This window comes from Manis javanica, chromosome Y (assembly GCF_040802235.1).
Source record: "Manis javanica isolate MJ-LG chromosome Y, MJ_LKY, whole genome shotgun sequence".
In the NCBI taxonomy this organism is placed as follows: domain Eukaryota; kingdom Metazoa; phylum Chordata; class Mammalia; order Pholidota; family Manidae; genus Manis; species Manis javanica.
The window spans coordinates 5,611,216-5,620,934 of NC_133175.1; the positions used below are offsets into that span (position 1 = coordinate 5,611,216).

Below are 9,719 nucleotides of genomic sequence, written 5' to 3' on the forward strand. Positions count from 1 at the left end.
ATGATACAAAAGCACAGAAATAATATGTTCAACTAATTCGAATACATGTTTTTTTCACGTATTAACACCTCTGAAATAAGGATTCATCTTGAAATTGATGGTGTGTCATAGTGTAATTGGCAGTATTTGTTTCATTCTTGGTATATAAAATAATGGTGACCTTAGATTTAATTGTAGAGTTGATGAAATACAAATGCTCTATTATTTAAGGCAATATTTTTCAAATTTTGCATTTTATAAAATTGGTGGGCTGGCTTTTACGGAAGTATAAATTTACACAAAATTCTCCTCACCAATTTTAAGTGTACCACTTAATGAATTTACATGAATGTGTACAATCATGCAACAACATCATAATCATGAGAAGAACATTTTCATGTCTGCAAGTTCCCTGGAGCTTCTCTGCAGTCAGTTGCTTCTCCTCATCAGGTCCCCTAGCAATCATTGATCTGCTTTCCATCAACATAGTTTTACCTTTTGTAGAATTTCATACAATGACATTGCACAGCATATATTCTTCGTGTGTCTGAATTCTTTCACTCAGCATAATCATCCTGAGATTAATTCTCATTGATGGACATATCAGTTCATTTTTATTGTTGAGTAGTATTTAATTCTATGGATGTATCACATTTTGTTTATTCATTTGCCCATTGACACATTTGGAATGTTAAGTTTGGGGCTATGTTAAATAATGTGTAATTGGCCCTTTTCAAGCAGGAAGGAGAGTGATCCCGTCTAAACCCATTAGGTTTTATATTCTCCTCCCTGTGGGGTATCACTACCATGATAGAATGCTTTTACTTAAAAAGGTGATGAAAACAAATCTCATATATTTTGTTTATTATCACCCCCTTATCTGTGAAAGCTGTTAACTAAAAAATCTGTGAATTCTAATCCATAGAAGGAAAAGAAATTCTAAAGCTTCTGAATGCACACTTTCACAAACGATAAAAAGTACTAGTCGTTTCCCCGGTGAGACAAAACTTTGGGTAAACATCGGGTTTATCTGAGGAAAAAGAAGCCTGCAAAAAGCATCTTTCGATCTGAAAAATACTAAACTTCCAAGATTCCGAATTCCATTTGCTTACAAATGGAGGTTATCTACAACTCCAGAATGCCGGGCCCGAAATGGGTTACCGTTTTGTGTTCCGGGATTTGGGGTTCGCGAAGGCGTCACCCTACTCAGGACGGCTGAGTGACTAAGGACGTCCGAAGAGCGGGCCCTGAGACTCCGGGCCGCGAGCGCATTGGGCAGTGCGATACGGGAGGCGGGAGGTTAGGACCAGAAACTAGAACCTTTCCCCAGAGGGAAGCTTGGTCTACTAATTTCTTAACACTACTAGTATTTACTGAAAGATGAGTGACAGAAAATGCGAAGACCCAGTGAACTGTGGGACTTCGGGTTAACTGAACCTGAAAGTTTCCTTTCTCCTTGCAGTTCTCGTTTCTAAGAGTTTTTAAAAATCACATTACTGTTATGTTTGACTAGTTTTGAGCATTAAAAGAATATTTTCTCCTAGGTTTGTATAAACGATCTCATCTTTTAAAGCCCAGACTTCCTCAGGGTGGTGATTTCTTTCAGGTATGACAGAAAATTGCTTTGCACTAATTTTATTTTCCTGACTAATTTTAAACTGGTAATTCGGGATTAACTCCCAGCTTGACCAAGTCGCACCTTCAGGAACATCTTCAGCCTCTGCCTGAGAATGATTACTTTGAGTTTTTTTTTTTTTTAAATGATACTAGGTAAAATAAATAAATAAGAGAGGGAAGAGGGGTAAATGAAGAAATGGTTGCTCCCATTCTTTTTTATCCTGTTTTCCATTTCATCTTTGAGCCTGTCTCTTTAATGTATGCATACTTGTATTCAGCCAGATACCTGAGAGCACATTTACATAACTGCTTTCCTCTCTGTCTTTATCCTCATGTGTTCACCAGAGCATACATCAGCTTTAAAAACCAGGAGGACATTATTTTGTTCAGGGATCACTTTGACGGTTCTGTATTCCTTGACAATAAAGGTGAGTCTTTGAAACTGAAGGGGAGCTTATCATTTGTATGTTTAAACACTGCATTAGTGTTTCACAGTTTTCTTAATCCATTCTTTTCTAAAATTCTGGGTGATAGAATGTGCAACATTTTTTAAAGAGTTTTTACACATTTGATAATTTTATTATAGTCTTATAAATACATGACTTTTCACAGCCATCCAGTATTTTATTAACCTCTATTTCTGTAGTTTAATCAACTGAATAAATTGCTGCCTTTTCTCTATGAAAATTTTTTTGCCCTGGATTAAGTGATCTATTTACTAGTTTCAGTAATAATACTGATAAGTGACTCTCTAAACTTGTATAACAAGTTTTAAAAATTTACTTCTCATCTTGGTTCAACGACCAACATTTATTAATTTAATTCAAATCCTTGAAGCCAATAGTTCCCACATGGAATACTGTTTAACATTTTGTTGTACCTCATTAAAACACTGAACCTGGTGATCTCCCAATTTGTATCCAGGAATCTGTAGGGTATGCCCTGACTCATTTTATTTATTATCTGCTGCTTCCAACATTTAGCCAGAGAATGTCTAAACTGCAGTTTTCCACTTTTCTTTTGGCTTTGCAATCATAGGTGAATGCTGTGTCTTTTTGTTGCTGTTTTTCTTTCAGTATCACTTCAGAGTTTGTAAAAATGAAATCTTTGTCAGGAAACATGTCAGTAACAGTTGACGTATTGCTGCTGTGTTTATCCAGCTTTTATTAATCTTCCCCCCAGGCATCCCAAACTAGCTACTTCTCCACTCAGACTTTATTCCAGGAGACAGTGATTTCCTGGTAATCTGAGCTGTGTTTAACTTTTTCCTCTATCACCTCTTAATATTAAACAAGTAATGAATCTTTTCAGTTTATTGTTTTTTAGTATCTTGTTCACCTAGGCTCACCAAAACTTTCACTTTATATTATCACCTAATGCTTTAGAACCACTGTATCTAAATTTATGCGATTTTGATTTTTTTCCATTTCTATATAGTTCAGTCCATTAAATTGCCATGAAATTAGTCTTTTTGAAATATTGATTAAAGAGCAGTTGTGGGAAAAACATCCAAACTCCTTGCTAGGCAGAATCCTCCACAGTTAGGCCTCACTTTTGTTTTTTCAGCTCATCTCCCACGGTTTCCTTCTGCTTCAGTCTGGTTTATCTATTCCTTCTCAAATATATCAGTTATTAAGGTACTCTGATTCTGTATTCACTACAATTTCCAAAATCATGTTTCTTCCGTGACTGCCTTCTGATACATACCTTCTGGTCAATTCTAGTTATTTTATTGTGCATCATTCTGTATGCCAATGATCTGATCATAGTGTTTCATATCCTATATGACATTACTCTATAGCAGCAATCTAGTGTATTTTTTCCAGTAGTTACTTTTTTTTAATTGTGATACAACTCACATATTATACAACTCCATGGTTGTTAGTGCTTTCACAAAGTTGTGCCACCATCACCACTATATAATTCCAGAATGTTTTCATCACTCAAAAAAGAATCCTACATCCATTAGCAGCCATCTCCCATTCTTTCCTCCACCTACAGCTTCAGTAGATCCTAATCTAGCTGTGGCTTCTGGACATTTCATATAAGCTGAATCATACAACGTGTGGCCTTTTGTGACTGCCTCTTTTACTTAGCATGTTTTTCAGGTTTCATCCATGTTATATAGCATGTATCATTACCTGATTCCCTTTTATTTGCATTTTTGAAATTTGTGGTAAAATACACAGATTACCATCTTAACTATTTTTAAGTGTACAGTTTAGTAGTGGTGACTACATTTCACATTGTTGTAAAATAAATCTCTATAACCTTTTCATCTTGCAAGACTGAAACTATACCCATTCAACACCTCCCCATTTCCCCTTCCTCCCATCCCCTGACAACTACCATTCTACCTGTCAACCACCATTCTGTCTCTATGAAGTTAACCATTCTAGGTACTTCATGTAGGTTGAATCATATAAGTATTTGGCTTTATGGGACTGGCTTATTTCACTTAGCATAAAGCCTTCAAGGTTGATTCATCTTGTAGCATGTGTTAGAATTTACATTTTAAGGCTAAGTAATATTCCATTGTATGTATATACTACATTTTGTATATTCACCCATCAGTGGACACTTGGGTTGCTTCGACCTCTTGGCTGTTGTGAATAATGCTGCTATGAGTGTGGGTGTACAAATATCTGTTCGTCTTTTGAACATTGCCCCAAAATGGATTGCCAGGTCATATGGTAAGTTGTTTTTAACTTTGCAAGGAAGCAGCATACTATTTTCTAGAGCAGCTGCACCATTCTACATTCCCACACAGTGTAATGCATGAGGATTCTAATTTACCCTAATTTCTCCATGTCCGCACCAACACATGTTACTTTTTTTCCTTTAATAGTAAACATTCTGATGGGTGGGAGGGGATAGCTCATTGTGGTTTTGATTTGCATTTCCCTAATGATTAGTGAAGTAAGATTTTACTCTCTGCATATGCTTGAGCATATGAGCATCTTTTCAAATGCTTATTGGCTGCTTGTATATTATATTTGGAGATATATCTGTTCAAGTCTTTTGAACATTTTTTTAAACTAGGTTTTGTTGTTTTTCTACGAGTTTTTTATATATTCTGTATATTGACCTTTATCAGATATGTGATTCACAAATATTTTCTCCTGTTCTGTAGGTTGCCTTTTCACTCAGTTGGTCGTGTCCTTAAATGCACAGAAGTTTTTAGTTTTGATATAATCCAATTTATCTATTTTTGTTGCTGATGCTTTTAGTGTCTCCTGGTGTATTTTATAACAACAACTTTACTGAGATACAATTCACATGCCACAAAATTCACCCTTTTAAAGTATACAGTGTAGTGTTTTTTAGTATATTCGCAGTGTTGTGCAACCATTACCACAATCTAATTTTAGAACTTATGTATAACTCCAAATAGAAACCCCATATCTCTTAGCTGTCACTCCTCATTCTCCCCAACACTAACCCCCAGCTCTAGGTAACCCACTAATATACTTTCTATCTCCATAGATTTGCTTATTCTAAAGATTTTGATATATTTTTTATTTAAAATTAATTTGTAGTTTTTCCCCTATGTATCAAAATATCATGCTTTACAAGTTGAACTTAAATGAATATTTTACTTCCCTGCCATGTCTTTTCATTATGTGATCAGTATGAACTTGGGGTTCCTTTTGTAACATGTTGATTTCAATTATGAGTGCTATTTATGTCTGTGGGTAAGTCCTATTAAGATTACTACCACCAAAGAGACCTGCAAAACTGTGGGTAGACTCTTGTATCCACTTTGGACATTTTCTTTGTTATAGAAAGTGTAGTATTTTTTCTAAACAGGTCAGGAATATCCTGCTATAAAGAATTTGCACCTTTTCAAAAAGCTGCAAAAAAGAAGACTAAGGAAAGAAATACCAAAGTTTGGACAATCGATGATAGTACAGTATAGTTCTAGTTACGTAAAGCTATTACTGCTTTGGGTTTTGAAAATACATTACCTTTGTGGGAACTAATTGGACTCCAGGCTTTTAAATAGTGAAACATGGAATAAAGTTCATGAGAAATGTAATTAACTGATAAAAGCTTTGTTTAGTTGTTAGAATGGAGGTGGGGTTCCTCTATAATTTCCACTCTCTTTGGCTGGTAGCATTTCATTACTCAATGATTAAGCAATCTATTGCTGACTATTGAGTAGTAAGTCACCTTAGGTCTTTCAATTAGAACACAGTGGAAAAATTCAGATGTTTCAAAGTATAGCAACTCCTTAAGGCCTCTTACCATTTTATGATAATTTATTTGACTTCTGGTTTTAATTATTTTTATAAAGTGGAGGAATTATCATTGAGAGCTGTGTTAGAAAATTTTCCATACTCAAGTAACTTCATATAAAGTAGCTGAAGTGTCTAGTCCTATTTTCTAGGTTTTAAATATGCACTTAACTGCATCCCTAGAAATAACACTTAACTGAAATACAGGAACTGAAAACCTGATAATTGCCATTTAAGGTAAACTGGTTCCAGATTTTGAGATCTCCATAAGATGTTATGTTGTATAAGGGCATAGCTGCAGTATTATTTTTATCACATTGCTATTTTAGAATCATCTAGTTTTATTTTATTTTTTATTAAGATAATGGGTATTTTGTAGAGAAAACAAAAGACTCAACACACCCTTGCTTATTGGTCATATCGCAGATTCAGGCCTGGAACACTAGATCAAGTAACATGCTCCACAGTGCATAGACACACCCAAGCATAAGCAATAGAGTGACTCAGGGATGTTGCCCTGTCCGATGTCAGACGTATCTAGGAAAGAACTCCAGAAATTAACATCACCTCCAGTACTACAGCTAGGACATCTCCCCAACTTATCTTTTTGTGGAACAACTGAGTTTCATATGTTGAGTTCCCTTAAACTGAGATATACACATATAGAAATGGTTACTTGCTTATACATAGTACCCTCTGAAGTTCCATAACTGACTTTCAGTTATCCCGTAAGTTTGCCTCTGATTAGTAGGAACACTGAATTTTAAAAGCCAACTAACATCCCAGGAGGTTGTTTTAATGTGTGGTGTCTCATTTTCCCTGACCCCATGTTAGCCCAGACTCCTTTATTGGGTATCAGGAGTCCTGAGAGTTAAGTGAACAGTAAAGCTCTAAAAGGTATATCTTGTGGATATGGCTAGGCTGGTTTTCAATCTTTGGTGAAGTAGAATATTACCACCTTTGAAAAATATCCAAGGTAGTATTTCCTGTTTTTTTTTTTTTTACTTAAAACAGTAATTTAGATCCAAATTATAGAACATTTTTGGAAAGTTATGCTGCAGATAATGAAAAAATGACATCTACTACAGAGACACTGCTAGAGGAAATAGAAGCAAAAAGTAGAGAAAAGGTATGTGGGCAGGAGGAATTAAAGCATTGTTTTTCCTCAGAAGACCTGTGTGACTCCCACTTCCATCCTAGCTGTGTGGCCACGGGGAAGGCACTAACTTCTTTGAAACTGTTTCCTCTACTGTAAAATGGGAAAGATAATACCTGCCTCACAGGATTATGAGAATGCATTTATAAGATGGGAGAAATTCTCTGTGACCTGTATTTAGTGCCACACAAATGAATATAAGTATAAAAAGTTAAAAGACTCATGGGACCTTTAAATTTCGGTAATCCTTTGAACATCAATTGGCGTTTTCCAGTAATGAGAAACTCATATTCCTAAAAAAAATTTTTTGACTGGAAAATATCAAAAAATGAAGTTAGCTACTGCAAAATTGAAAACCTCTTCAGAAATTCTAGTTCGGATTTGGATTCTAATAAATTGCTGCTAACTTATCAGCTCTAAACATAACCATAGCCTCTGACCCAGGATTTCCTCTCCTAGGAATTCATACAAAGGAAGTGTGTTTTCAAAACGCTAGCTCTGAGGCTAAACAGCATTGTTCAGAATATTGAAAATGAAATAAATAAATAAATAAATAAATAAATAACTATTATTCTAAAACTTGGTTTTTATTAATGGATGCATAGTATAAGCCTATCTCTAATATTACAATAAATTTCCAGAAAAGGAAATAGGCGTCAGAAGGATATTTTATTCCCTTCCCCCAATTTCTTCCCAGGTGAATAAATTTATAGTGCCATCTGTAAAACAATAGAATGTCATTTGTGCTTAACTCTGACACTGGGAATTTCTCTTTTGAAATATTGTTCTGTTTTCATTTGAATTTCTTCACTTCTTCAAAAGTATTTTAAACCTTCACAATTGAAAAAGAATACTGTAAGACATCTGTTCGATAATATAGTTGTCAACTTTCTGTTACGGGGTCTACTTTTCCCAACTTGGGTAGTTGGCAGGGAATGTCAAAAAGTGGAAACCTTTCTAGGGGTTGATAAGCATTATTAACAATCTGTTTACATTTATGTAGCTAAAAAGACAACCCCACTTTTGAGCTTCCTGAAAGACAAGCAGGTAAACCTTTTGTTTTTATAATTATCTCAATACTTTTATTTAATTGGTTTGCATTTTGTAATTGTAAGAGCATTGGGATTCCATAGGAGATATAGTTTCTTTTTCTACCATTTTTCTGTACAGATTTGGCTCACTGGTGAGAAACTTTTTCTTAGCAATTTGGACTTGTAAACCATGTTTATTTTAGAATTGCATTCTGTCATGTCTATATGACACTGAATAGAGTTCCTGCTCAGTACAGATGGGACTTCACTGTTCCATTGTTTGAGATATTTGAATTTTTAAACCAAATGCCAACTAATTCTTGCTGTTCACCTCTAATAATACAATTATGCCATCATAAGTGTGTTACACTCAGGCTCAAGGCAGAATTCTTCTTGCAATGGATCACTCCTTTGGTGACCAATTATTTGTCATTTCAAGTACTACATAAAAACAGTCTAACAGTAATGGCCTGCCTAGCCGTTTAAGTTTGGGGCATATTTTTTGCATCAAGTTATAGAAACATGTTGGTTTGGTACAGAAGGCATACTTAGAAGTGTGTATTGGTTCACTTAAAGGTTAGCGCATTTTAAGCCAAAGGAGTGCTGATCCTTTTGCCACAAAGTGATTAAACCACATAATTTGAGTGGGTAGCACTTCCACAATAATAGCATCCTTCAAGTGAATTACCTATTGTGCACTAGTTGTTCATCTGAAAGTTTAAGAGTACCTGCAGAGATAAAGGCCTTCAATAGCCTAAATTTAGAATATTTAGTATAGTACTCTCTTTGATGGAGTCAGACAAGAGTGTTCCACCCTTCAAAATGAAAATAAACTTGTTTTCTTTAAATTTGCTCAAGAAGCCACAAAAAGAAGATGAAAAAGAATTGGACAAAAGAGAAAAAGCCAAGAAAATGGACAAAGAGTATCTGAATGATGAAAGAGCCAGTGGGCAAAGTTGTACACTGCCCAAGCATTCTGAAGGCCAACTTAAAGACAAAAGCTTAAAAGGTCAATAGTAGAGGGCCCTTTGGTACATTTGTTTTCAGCATGTTTCTAGATACTAGTTTTAGTGCTATGTCCTGGACTTGTACATGAATGAAGATACTCTGTTTTACACAGGGTAGGGGGATGAGAAGGAAAAATTTCAGATATTTTAGTATCAATACGGGTGAAGGACTTTTGGGTTTTATTACTGTTTTTCAAAACATACTGTTTTTTCACTGTGCTCCAAACGTGCATGCTCATTATGTAGTTGCCAGGGCAGAATGAGAGTGTTCCTGCATTTGGGATTAGAAGGTCTATGAGGGTACATTCTCAGATTTGCTTCTCATATAGATGAGAGTGGTAGAGAGTACAGGGATAGGGAAAGGGATTCTGAACGAGATCACTGCGATTTCTTGCAAATCTATGATTATTTCAATATAAATCAAGTAGTTAAAAACATCTGCCCTTGTTGAGCTTAATTCCAATGGGGACATAGACAAATAAATGGTATGGCATGTTAGAAGGTTGCGTTATAAACAAAGCAGGGAAGGGAGATACAGAAAGTTCAGGGTGCGGTCTCTCAAGTGAGGCCATTTGAGCCTTCACTTGCAGGGGGTGAGGAATCCATCCATGAGCTACCTGGAGGAATGGAGTCTCAGGCAGAGAGAACAGCTAGAACAGAGGCTGTGAAGAGTACTGTGTCTTGTGTGTTT

At 35.5% G+C, this 9,719-nt stretch overlaps 1 pseudogene; it reads left to right on the top strand.

Annotated features, from left to right (window-relative positions):
- Window positions 1–1,131: 1,131 nt before the first annotated feature.
- LOC140847583 (regulator of nonsense transcripts 3B-like) lies at window positions 1,132–9,479 on the top strand (annotated as a pseudogene).
- The last annotated feature ends 240 nt before the right edge of the window (window positions 9,480–9,719 follow it).